Below are 11,392 nucleotides of genomic sequence, written 5' to 3'. Positions count from 1 at the left end.
GATGATAACAAATTCTTGAATGAAGAAAACAAATCTTTGAATGAGGAAAACAAATCCTTGAATGATCGCTTGTCTACCTTAGAAGATGAGATGAAAGCAATAATGAAGATGAAAGAATTCATTGATGCTCAATAATCAAATGTACCACCTACAATATCGCCTGTTTCAACGGAATGACAACTGTTTTTTTGCTGACCAAGTAAGTAAGAATATACCCGACTTTATTTTATTATAAGAAGGCTTTTAATTCCTGACATGATAGTTCTGTCTCAATAGTCCCTCTACTATGTCCTCATCCTCTGCTAGCTCTTGGTTAAATGCTCTTTTTCAAGACTAGCTTCTTCTTCATTGGTCTCTGCGGCAGTGGCTGTAGATATTTACCATCATATAGGTTCTGTAGATATTTACCATCAGATTAAGACAATTATTAGTAGGACTCAATTTACTTGTTGTTGATGTGGAGGTTGCACATAATTCTCATACCCGGCATAGCCTGCATAGGACATATTTGGGTCCTGAGTAGGTTGGGCATAACCATAGGCGTCATATCCTGATGTATACCCATAATAACCACCACTCCACTGGTTTGGATAACTTCTGCCATAAAATTGCCAGCATGTTAGTTTCCTTATCACTGAATTGACTGGCATCCAAGTTACCAACGAAAAATCTGCAATTAACGTTGTTTAATATGAGTACAGTTCGAGAGAAACATTGAATGCTGATATAAAGAAATGTATTGACTATTGTATTAGTAGGGTCATCCTCATTTTGATTTTTAGTACTTTAATATCAAGCTGCAAATGAATGAACAAAGGTGAGGGTGGTTAGCAGAGATGTATGTGGTATGAAACACATCAAGTAGCTCACTATGGTATGAATTGGCCTACTCTAAGGCCAAATTTAGGATTAAAAAAGGTGATAGAGCATGTCAAATAGGTTTTGGCTTAGGTTTCAAATGTAACGGTGATGTTTGGCATGCCCTAAAAACTATTAATCCTAAGGATCTGGAGAAAAATTCATGAACTTATGAGATTCAAGACTTCCCAGTTCATGTTCCTGCAGTGATGCCTTATTAATTTCTAGTTGAATGTTTTATTAGTTCTTCTAATTGTATGTCCAACGGGATAGTTAACTCCCCCGGATTACTATTCTATCCCATAAGTTCTCTTGTGGTTTATACACAGGTGGTTCAATCAAACTTTGTATTCCAAATTAAACATACAAGGTTTGATCGTCTGGAAAAAAAAGTAAAATCAACATCTCTGTCTGCATTATTGTCTGCACTGTTTTGGGGGACTTGGGAGGGTTGGGATGGGGATGGAAATATACAAGACCTGTTTCTGGACAATGCAAAATTACTGTCTGCATTAGCCCTGTTATAAGTTTCGAGATTATGTTTATTTCACATGAGATTTCTGCCCTGTTTTTTGTTCATTGCAGTTGTTTTTTCCGACTTATTTTTCATTCCTGCTCGTCTCTAAAGCTATTGAGTCTATTTGTTTACATTATCTAACAGATGTTATATATATATATTTAGTTGTAAATCTTTAAAATAGATATTAGATTCTCGGTCAATGCATTTCAAAGTTTTTCTAATGGGTTTTTTTTCTTATTTTCTTGCAGCTTTTGTTGATGTTTCTGGATAACTCTCGATGAAGATTGGAACTTTTAATTTTTTGCCTAGCTTTTGTTCATTCCTCTATGCAAGATACAAGTTTAGAAGAAGATGAATGAGCTCACTTTTAGATTGCTACAAATTTAATGCAAAACTTGATGCCATAGTCTAACTCGGACGTTAATTAGCTATGTTTTTTGTTAAGCAAACATTGAAACATATATCATGGATGTCAACTAGATTATCGTAATTAATTGTTTTCTTTATATATATCTTATTGTTTCTGTCTCTTCTCTATATATATCATCTTTTCGTAGCGAAATTTTTAGTAGCAATTCGATATTTGTTGAAATGTATTAGTGCTCCATCTAGGACAAAAATTATGTTGGTCTCTAAAGGCCAATAATGACCAGGCTTATTGCTCATCTCTAATGCTATTCTAGGATGGGGTTGTTGATAGTCGCCAAAGCTATTCTAGGACGAGATAGTTCTCGTCTTTAAAGCAATTCTAAGGCCAGGTCTTTAGAGATTACTAGGACCAGATCTATATCGTCTCTAAAGATTATTACGACTAGTTTTTGGTGGTCCCTATAGAGTTTTACCGACCTGAAAAACATATTTCCCAAAATATATTTGATCTATTTGAGACTAGAAATAACGTCCCTAAAGATATTGTCGCGACCAGATTGGATCCCCGTCCCAAAAAGCTTTAACGATTGGATTCTTTGTCCCGTTGTTATTGGGCGATAGCGAAGGAAGCATTTAGGACGGGTGGTGACCAGATGTTTCAGGTCTCAAATGCTCATTTGGGACCAGATTTCGACTTTCAGGGACCATATTTCCCGTCCTTAGAGACTGTTTTTCTTATAGTGAGTGTTCTCGTCCAAGATTAGACTGATATCTGCTAACCATGCCTACGGCAAAACAGATATCAAGTCTAGTGCACAACATTGCATACATGAGACTTCCTACAGCTGATGCATAAGGAACTGTCTTCATGCTTTTGGTTTCCTCATCTATCTTAGGACATTGATCCTTAGATAGAGAAATTCCATGTCTGAAAGGAAGAAACCCTTTCTTGGAATCATGCATGCTAAACCTGGTAAGAATTGTATCAATATTTAACTTAAGATAAACCTAACATCCTTTTCTTGCGATCACGTAAAACTTTAATCCCAAGGATTTGAGCAGCTTCTTCCAAATCTTTCATATCAAAATTAGTGGACAACCATTCCTTAATTGAATTCATCAAGCCCACATTATTTCCTATGAGCAAGATATCATCTACATATAATACCAAAAACACCACTTTATCCCCATTCCACTTTTTGTACACACAAGACTCATCAAGACATTGCTCAAAATCAAAAGTCTTGACTGCATTGTCAAAGCAAGTGTTCCATGCCCTAGAAGCTTGATTTAATCCATAAATGGATCTTTTAAGCTTGCACAACATGTGTTCTTTTCCTTTTTCTATGAAACCGTCTGGTTGTCGCATAAATATGCTTTCATCAAGACTTCCATTAAGGAAAGTTGTCTTGACATCCATTTTCCAAATTTCATAACCATAATGAGCAGCAATGGATAAGAGAATTCTAATAAACTTAAGCATGACTACTGGCGAAAAAGTTTCCTCATAATCGATCCCTTCTTTTTTAGTAAACCCTTTTGAAAGAAGTCTAGCTTTGTAAGTTTGTACTTTTCTATCTACTCCTCTCTTTTTCTTATAGATCCACTTGCATCCAATGGGTTTAACTCCATCTACAGGTGGTTCTAAAAGATCTCATACTTTATTGGAGTACATGGACTCCATTTCTGATTTCATAGCAACGATCCATTTTTCTGCATCTTCATCTTGTAGTGTTTCGTCGTAATTCACAGGTTCGGTATTCGACTCTTCAGGGATTCTGTCAAAAGACTCTCCCAAGAGTGCATACCGAAGTGGTTTTCTTATCACTCTCCCACTACGACGAGACACTACAGTTGCAGGATTAGGTTAAGAGAGATTTGCATTATTATGATCTTGTGGTGGAATCACATCATTTGTAGGATCATGAGTGTCCATGTTATCTTCAGAACCTTGCGGTGAAGAGATATCAACAACTTCTTCCTCTAATACAATTTGCTCATTATTACTCCCACTACTTTGATGCAATGAATTTTCAGGAACTTGTACTTGTGGAACTATATGTTTATTAACATCTCTCCCACTATTACAATGCAATGGTATGTTAACTCCAACATATGGGGTTTGAATTTGGTTTCCATTATTTTCAGTAAACTGATTTGTTATCTCTTTGCATAATTCCTGTAAAACTAGTTTACTTCTAGGAATATGGTTTGCTAAAAATCCTTTTCCAGAAACTTGGCATTGGTAGTCACAATGACCTTCTTTTCTTTAGGATTATAAAACATACCACCTTTCGTTCCTTTAAGGTATCCAATAAAAACATATACTTATGTTTTAGGTTTTAATTTTTCTCCCTTCCCTTTCAGCACACATTGTTGGACATCCCCAAACTCGAACATGTTTCAAACTAGGTTTGTGCCCAGTCCACAGTTCAATGGGTGTCAAAGGAACATATTTAGAAGGAACTAAGTTCATAATACAATTTGCAGTTTCTAATGCATATCCCCAAAACGAATAAGGCAAATCAGAGTAACTCATCATTGATCTAACCATTTCTAAAAGAGTTTTGTTTCTTCTTTCTGCTACACCATTCTGTTGTGGCGTTCTAGGTGCAGACATTTGAGATGTAATTCCTTGTTCTGATAAGTAACTAATGAACTCATTAGAGAGGTATTCTCCACCACGATCAGATCGTAATGACTTGATATATATTCCATGTCGTTTCTCCGTTTCAGCCTTAAACTCTTTGAATTTCTCAAAGCATTTAGACTTACGGCGCAACAAATAAATATATCCATATTTTGAGTAGTCATCAATGAAAGTCACGAAGTACTCATATCCACCTCTCGCTTGAATGTTCATTGGGCCACGCAAATCAGAATGAATTAACTTTAGTTTATCATTGACTCTATTTCCTTTTGAGGAAAAAGGTCTCTTAGTCATTTTTCCTTCTAAACAAGATTCACATGTTGGTAGTGCCTCCACTTTTAATGAACCTAAAGGTCCATCTCGAACCAACCTTGAAATTCTATCTAGATTTATATGACATAGACGTAAGTGCCATAGATAAGTCTCATTAAAATCAAAAGAACGCTTTCTTTTACTTGAAAGGTTAACATTATTCAGTTCTATGGTTTGTTATAGTTCTGGAGAGACATTAATAATAAAAACACCATTAATCAATGTACCAGCAGAGACAAGATGTTTATTATAGCTAATAACACAACCGTTATCAGAAAAATTAACATCATAACCATATCTCAAAACTTTAGAAACTGAAATTAAATTTCTTCTAACAGCAGGTGCATATAAAACGTCTTTTAAAATTAAAACTCTACCACTATCAAACGAAAAGGTAATATTTCCTAATGCTAAAACTAGAGTAGCTGAACCATCCGCTAGAAAAACGCTAACGAAAAAGTAATCTTTGAGAACACAATTGTTGTCAAAAGGATATATTTATTAGGATTGAAATTGATTTTATAGGATAGGCTATTGACTCTTATTCAAGTGCTTTTATAAATTGTTGACACTTCGATGTTGATTGATTATTACTCCTCCTGTGTTCCTAATTACTTGTCCACTTTTTCTTTTATAGTTGTTCATAATTACTTGTCCAATTTGACAAATCAAGAAAGGATAATTTTTTTTATCTATTATACCCTCAATTAAATGACTAATTACTTTGAAAAATGCAAAACTTTTCATCCACTTCATAATTAATAGAGATAAAATGATAAACTCACTATGTCATTAATTGATTTCTTAATAGGTGTGTCAATTCAAAAGTGGACAAGTAATTAGGGACAGAGAAAGTATATCCTAAAGTTGAAGAAGGTTTCAAATATTTTGGTTTTTGGTTAAAAATACTATGTTTATGTAGAAGACTAATCCAAAGTGAATAGAATCAAAATTGAGAAAAAAAAATATAGTAGTATCATTTGACATCAGACATAATGCTTTCTTATAAATATGATTTTTTTTTACGAAGTCGTGAATGTATTTCACACGTTAAAAGAAATAATAACGGGGTTGAATCATTCGGTCATCTAATTTACAAATTATATAAATAATGCATATTTTATACTAAATATACATACAATATACATATTTATAAATAATACATACACTAATAGTGTATATTTCAATCATGTTGATAAACTGGTTGGCATATCGATACATATATTGGTAACTATTCCAAAAATTATTAATTAACTCAAGTTACATTAGTTTTATTCACCTACATAAAATAAGAGGAAAAAAATAATAAAGAAACAATAGTTGAATACCTATATTTTTTTTTACTCTATCATCATTCTTAATAAGTGAGACTTTCTTCGGACATCCTTAGGAGTATTCCCATCATTTCGCCTTAGGCTTCCTTAGGACATTCAAAGGTTTTCTGTGTGTTGCCATCTATTTCATACTTCTATCTACAGCCACCACGTGTTGTATCTTTCTTGTTCTACATTTGTTGTTCTGCAAAGTTTCTCTCAATTTTCTAGGGAAAACAACAAATTCAATGTTCAGAAAGTCACTCCTCCGAACAAAGAAATGTATGGCTTCTATCTCTGCTTTGTTCATTTTGTGTGTTAGGTTTCCCCCTTTCAATCCAAAGTTTCCTCGAGATTTAGAGGACCCCTACGGAAAGGGTAGGCAAAAGTGTTTGGATTGACTTATTTTTAGTGACTTTTGACTTTAAGTTATTTTTTGATTTTGGAAGTGTTTGGATAACATAAAAATCGTTTACAAAAAAAAAAGGGGTCAAAACCCGACTTTCTTTGTCAAGAAGTATATCTCAAGAAAAGCTAATGGTTAAACTTATTTATCATATATCTTTTAAAATAAAATAGATCTCTATATGGCTACATGATTAGTGCCATATTTTAAAATAACTATACTATTGAGGTATTCACTTTTCGATGGTTGACATGCTCAAAACAAACATATACATTGAGTTCACGCTAACATTATTTGTGTTGTTTAATCTAATATAAGGCTTAAGTCAATGCGGCCCCTTAAAGTTGTCCTCATAATTCACTTAAATACCTCAATTAGGGCTAGTACCTATTGAACACTTTTATCTATTCAAAACTTGTTCCTATTAGACATTTTTCGATAATGAGTAAAAAAAAAAGTGTGTGTGTAATACACTTGTTGTGATGTGGTAACATGACAAATTACAAGATAACATGTGGCGTTTGGCCCACTAATTATAGAAAAAAAAAAATTATGTTAAAAAGAATGAAAATCATTTTAAATATATTTTCCATCTATTTTTTTTATAAAAATAAATAAATGAGAAGCTCAACCCTACCCCAGCCCCCTTTCTTTTTCATATTCTTTCAAGCAAGATTTTCTTTCTCAAACGATAAAATTAAATTTCTTCCGTTGAAACTTTCTTAGTGATCTTCTAATTGTGCGATTGCACGGACATCACCCATGTAGTATTAAAAATGAGAATGAGGAGCTTCGGATCAAGAGGTTACTTTGGTAATTATGAAATTTTTGTGCCAATTAAATTTCTCTCCTTGGTGTTAACCTGCAACTTCCTTTTTTTTTGTGTTTTCATGGATGGCCACGTGGGCTCTTATCATAATTTCTTTAGTTGGAAATTCTGTTCATTTTGGTAACTAATTTTAATACTTGCTTTGTTTTAATTTACTTTGACTCCTATATTAAAAATAGATATTTCTATCTGTTTTAAAATTTGATTACTATTGTTTTATATAATTACTTAACACTAAAAATAGCATGAGGTTAAAAATTAATAAAATTGTCTTGATTTAAAGACAAACTATTATTTGAAAATTACGTTTAAAGAACTATAAAAATCACAATAATTAACAACTTAAAATATTTTTAGAAAACATATTAGAAAATTTGGTTAACTCTCAAAATTTTACAAGTGCCACATAAATTAAGACAAAGAAAATAACATATATTATTTGAGAATTATTTCAAAGTTACAATAAATCATAATAATTAACAAGTTAAAATGTCCAAAGATTATATAAAAATTGTGTTCACTCGCCTAATTATATTTGTGTCACATAAATTGAGATAAATAAAATAACATATATTGGACTCATACTCGCACGAGTTATGGTATCTAGTACATAAAATAAGAGAGAGAAAAAATAACGAAACAATATTTGAACGGTGGAAGAATAATACAACGTAACATCTAAAATAACCACTTGTCGATAAACTCAAATACAATCCACGTACTAGCTCTTGATCTTCTGTTAAGTTTAACTCTTTGCTTACTTGGACTTTATTTATTTATATTAAAATTAAGATGTCTAATTATAATATTAAACTGATATACTTAGATTGAACATCGAATAATTTATATTAACTATTTATTTTTTAACAATTGAATGTGTGTAATTTATTTTTATCTAAGAATTAGTAAATAAAATTTTAAATAATATTAATTAAAATATAATATAAATTAGGGAAACTTTCAAAAATTGAATATAATTTGAGCTAAATTAGATATATATAACTATAGTTTGTTAGTTACGAATTATAGCTACATGTTAGGGGAGGAGAGAGGCGAGCGAGACTAGGAGAAGGAGGAGAGAGGCGAGCGAGATCTGGGAGAGAGAGGAGAGAGGTGAGAGAAGTTGAATACATATTGTATTTGTTATATTAGGTTGTATCATGAATATAATTGATACAACTGCTTTGTATCAAAATGAATACAATTGTATTCATTTTAGGAGGATAGAGGCGAGCTAGATCGATAGAGGGAGGAGAGCGAGATTGAGAGAGGAAGGAGAGAGGCGAGCGAGATCGAGAGAGGGAAGAGAGAGACATGCAAGATTGAGAGAGGAAGGGGAGATGCGATCGAGACAGAGAGAGGGAAGAGAGAGACGAACGAGATTGAGAGAAGAAGATGAATACATGTTATATTCATTGTATCACGAATACAATTGTTACGAAATACATAATACAAATACAAATATAATTGTCTGAATACAATTGATACAATTGATTTGTATCATATATCGAATATAATTGTATCAATTGTATTAACGAACACAATTTGTGTCGACGAATACAATTGACAGAACACAAATTGTCATAATACAATTGATACACAATACACATGCAGTTGATACAAAATACATATATAGTTGATATGAAATGCAAATACATTTGATACATAATATAAAATACAAGATACAATCTTCATATTTATATGAAATGTGTTTTGGGCTGGAGAGAGAGAAGAGAAATAAATTTGCTATAAATTCCTACATATGACTACAAATTGTATTTTTTAAAATTATAGTGATTTATCGTAGATACATATCACATATTTGCTTTGTTCTGTAATTTTCTCATAAAATTATAAGCGACAATCATAATTTTATATGATTTTGTAGTTTTGTTTGATAAAATATGTTCATAAGCTAGCAAATAGTGATAGTTATTAGTGGTGACACTTTTAATATAGTGGTTTGTGGTGATTGTGGTTGGTAGTAATGTGGAGGTTTTAGTCCATAGTTACAGCTGGTTTATGGTCGTAAAAATAGTTGGTAGTTATGATAGCTATTGATTATTCATCTATTGGTGGCTGATAGGGTTGTAAGTAAGTCAACAATGGTGGTTGTGTGATTTGACGTGAGATATAAAGTATAATAATTTCAGAGATATAATGTAAGTCTATTTTATCTTACGTTTGGTTGAAGGTATTTGATAGTCTTCAGATTATTTATCTCATTATTTATATCTTAATGATAGAATAAATTATCTCATATACATAACGAAATAACTTATCTCAAAATAATTAATCTCGAGATAACTTGTTTCCAACCAAAACGACCCTAGTAGTTGCGGCGGTTGTTTTCTCTATTGGGTGATTGTAATTGAATGAAGTATTGGTAAATAAAAGATCACATTCACATGCATGGGTAAACTCCATTTCAATAATATTTAAGACTTACAAAATCTTGATGACTATTAAAACCTTGTACATAATTTAGATATTTTAAATATATTATAAATAAATAAATAATTATAAAATAAATAAGAGAATTGTGTTCAATAAACTAAATCTGAATAATTTAAGATTAAAATCTTTATTGAGTGAAAACCCATAGAATCTCAATACAATTTTTAATATATACAAAATTAAGCTTTTAAAGACAACAAACACATAAAAATAAGGAATAAGGGTCTGGAAAATATTTCAACTTTGGTCGAATTTGTTGTTGCGATACTAAACTTTCATAAGGACCTATTACCTCCCTAGACTATTTAATACGTATTTTTTACCCCCTGAACTATTTAATAGTGTATTTTAAAGGTTAATATGTGCCTAACGTGGACACATTACTATTTATAATTTTGCATTATTTTTTATGTCCACGTGGGCAAATATATATGTTTAAAATACGGTATTAAATAGTCTAGGAAGGTAATAGATCCTCATGAAAGTTTAGTATCGCAACAGCAAATCCGACCAAAGTTAAGGTATTTTTCAGACCCTTATCCCTAAAAATAAACATAAACAATTTACTGTCACTTCTAAAGAAAAAAAAAATCAACTATGCAAAAACAAGAAACACATGTTATTAATGACTGTTGTACCAAAATTTTACAGTACATTATTTTATTGTTCTACAAACTTTTATGTCATTATCAAATTTTTTTTTTTTAAAAAAAGAAATCTAAAATTCCTTTATAGTTAAGGCTAAGGAAGGCCCAAGCTTTAGGTTAGGCCGTTAGGGCACAAAGCTTAACAAACAACACCTGCTGATTTGGTGGCCCAAAAGTGTAGATGCAACTTTCCAAATTTTATTCATAATAAAATAAATGGAATTTAATTGAATATACATACACTAAAAATAGTATATCAATAATTGTAGTAATTATTTGAAATTTAAACACTGTCTCAATTTTAATTTTGTCCGACTAGATTCGAATTATGAGAGTCAAATTAAATTAATATTTTGAATGAATTTTATATAATTATTTTTAAAAATAAAATTTATATATTAAAAAAGTATACTATAAATATTATTAAAAGATTTTTTTAAAAAATTAGATTGCAATCGAGAGAAATGAGAATAGAGAATAATACACACTACTAATTGTAGTGTACTTATTTGAATTTAAATACTCTCATAGTTTATAATAGGAAAGTGTTAAATGAAAGTTCAAGTCACCAAGGAAAAAAAATACGAGCTAATAGAAAATAATTAAAATAAAATAAAAATAAATTGAGAGGAAGTAATTAGATTGCATCATCTTTTTTTGGAAAATTAATTAGATTAGATCATCATAGCACAAATATTCACATCCCCATTTTTTCAATTCAGTTGGAGATTGAAAAATCTGAAAAAAAAAACACAAAAATAGAAAAAAAAAGATCAATAAAAAGCAAAAAAAAAAAAAAAACATATCTTCCTTTCCCTATTATTTTTGCAGAAGAACATATACATAAACACAAAAAAATCCCCTGCATCTTCAAATACGTCAATGGCAATTCCTCCGTTTTTCTTTGAATTCTGATTTTCTCACACACAGACACACACTCAAACTTCAATCTCTGTTACCCATTTTCAGGAATTACACTTCCCATATCTAGTTTTTTTTTTTTTTTTTTTTTATTTTTTTTTTTTTTTTTT

This window comes from Solanum tuberosum, unplaced genomic scaffold (genome assembly GCF_000226075.1).
Source record: "Solanum tuberosum cultivar DM 1-3 516 R44 unplaced genomic scaffold, SolTub_3.0 scf00382, whole genome shotgun sequence".
Taxonomy (NCBI): domain Eukaryota; kingdom Viridiplantae; phylum Streptophyta; class Magnoliopsida; order Solanales; family Solanaceae; genus Solanum; species Solanum tuberosum.
Note: the sequence above shows the minus strand (reverse complement) of the source record.